Source organism: Ylistrum balloti, unplaced genomic scaffold (assembly GCF_031769215.1).
Source record: "Ylistrum balloti isolate Yb309-2 unplaced genomic scaffold, AGI_CSIRO_Ybal_v1 Utg371020, whole genome shotgun sequence".
In the NCBI taxonomy this organism is placed as follows: Eukaryota; Metazoa; Mollusca; class Bivalvia; order Pectinida; family Pectinidae; genus Ylistrum; species Ylistrum balloti.
In genome coordinates this window covers 326,172-328,475 of record NW_026782567.1, presented here as the reverse complement: position 1 = coordinate 328,475, position 2,304 = coordinate 326,172, and positions in this window count along the sequence as shown.

The following is a 2,304-nucleotide window of genomic DNA, read 5'->3' as shown; positions in this document are numbered from 1 at the left end:
TATGTCATCGGCAAACTATGGATGGCAAATACTGAAAATATATAAAACAGGCAAATACTGAAAGTAAACTATAAACATAAGAAACATATTCTACACAAATTACCTCAATGACTGTTATACATCTATGAAATAAAAAGAAACCATCGAAAGGTCTATAAGGCCTGTATTGCTGACCTGTTGATATTTAAGAGATCAAAGTCATTATTTTTCCTATTTTGAGTGGCCAGATACCTTCACAATTTAAAGATGGCACTTCAAAATAATGTTGATAGAAGACGGATATTTTCATTATATCTGACACCTGTGACCTTCAAAATATGTCAAGGTAATGCATTCATACCTGTCAACTTTACCAAATCTATATTCTGACCGATGACAATATTCCTATATAATGTCCAAACTGTCCTTTTCTGATATGATGTTGAGTCTAAGGTGTTGTTATTTTGATATCAAAGTATCATCTCACAACGTCTTTTTTAATTCTGATATCACAATGTTATTAACATCAAGTCCATCTAAAATTCTAATATCACAAGGTCATCTAATATCAAACTCTTAAAAAATTCTGAAGCCATCTGATGTCGATTGAGTGTTCCTAAAATTCAGATATTACAATGTAATCTGATGTCAGTTCTTCTAAAATTCAGATATAACAATGTAATCTGATGTCAGTTCTTCTAAAATTCAGATATTACAATGTAATCTGATGTCGACTGAGTGTTCCTAAAATGCAGATATAACAATGTAATTTGATGTCGACTGAGTGTTCCTAAAATGCAGATATAACAATGTAATTTGATGTCAGTTCTTCTAAAATGCAGATATAACAATGTAATTTGATGTCGACTGAGTGTTCCTAAAATGCAGATATAACAATGTAATTTGATGTCGACTGAGTGTTCCTAAAATGCAGATATAACAATGTAATCTGATGTCAGTTCTTCTAAAATTCAGATATTACAATGTCATTTGATGTCAGTTCTTCTAAAATTCAGATATTACAATGTCATTTGATGTCAGTTCTTCTAAAATTCAGATATTACAATGTAATCTGATGTCGACTGAGTGTTCCTAAAATGCAGATATAACAATGTAATCTGATGTCAGTTCTTCTAAAATTCAGATATTACAATGTAATCAATCTGATGTCAGTTCTTCTAAAATTCAGATATAACAATGTAATCTGATGTCAGTTCTTCTAAAATTCAGATATTACAATGTAATCTGATGTCGACTGAGTGTTCCTAAAATGCAGATATAACAATGTAATCTGATGTCAGTTCTTCTAAAATTCAGATATAACAATGTACTGATGTCATGTATTACAATGTAATGATGTCAGTGTTCCTAAAATGCAGATATAACAATGTAATCTGATGTCATTCAGATATTATTACAATGTCAATGTAATCTGATGTCAGTCAGATATTACAATGCAATCTGATGTCAGTTCTTCTAAAATTCAGATATAACAATGCAATCTGATGTCAGTTCTTCTAAAATTCAGATATAACAGTTCTTCTAAAATTCAGATATAACAATGTAATCTGATGTCAGTTCTTCTAAAATTCAGATATCACAATGTCATTTGATGTCAAGTTTGTCTAAGATTAAGATATGTCTATTGAGTATCTCTAAAATTTTTATATCACAATATCATACCTGATGTCAATGCCTCCAAAAATCATTATATTACAATACCATCTGATGTAGTCCTTCTAAATCTTAATGTTAAGTGATGGTATATGTACCATCCTTTTGTATAAGTATCACAATACTATCTTGTTTAAAAGTCTTCCTATCCTTGAAATGTCCAGTCAAGGTTAATTACGTTCCTATAATTTGATTCAACCCATTGCTTAATCTTATCAATAAACACCATTGTATTAGTCTCTATCATTTGTGAAAGATCAAAAGAAATATATTCTAGCTCAGTAAACTTGTCATCTTTTTTGAATATTGTTAAATGAAATCTAATATTCATTATACTAATTTCCATACAAGGAAACAACAGAACAGCCCTGTACTTTAATTGAAACCTTTATCTTCCTACATGTAACTTGTCCAAGAGAAATTTCCATCTGATATGAAATTAATTAAGTCATCATACACATCAAGTGAAAACAATGACCTATTTAATCTAGTGGCAGTTCACCAAGTACAGAAGTAAATTTTTACGGTCAGTACACATGTACCTTTATCTTCCATGTGATTTATACTGCACACAAACAAAATAACACCACATGGACAGATCTGCCAACTTAAAAATATTTTTGGCAAGTCAAGATAAAAAAAAGCCTCGGG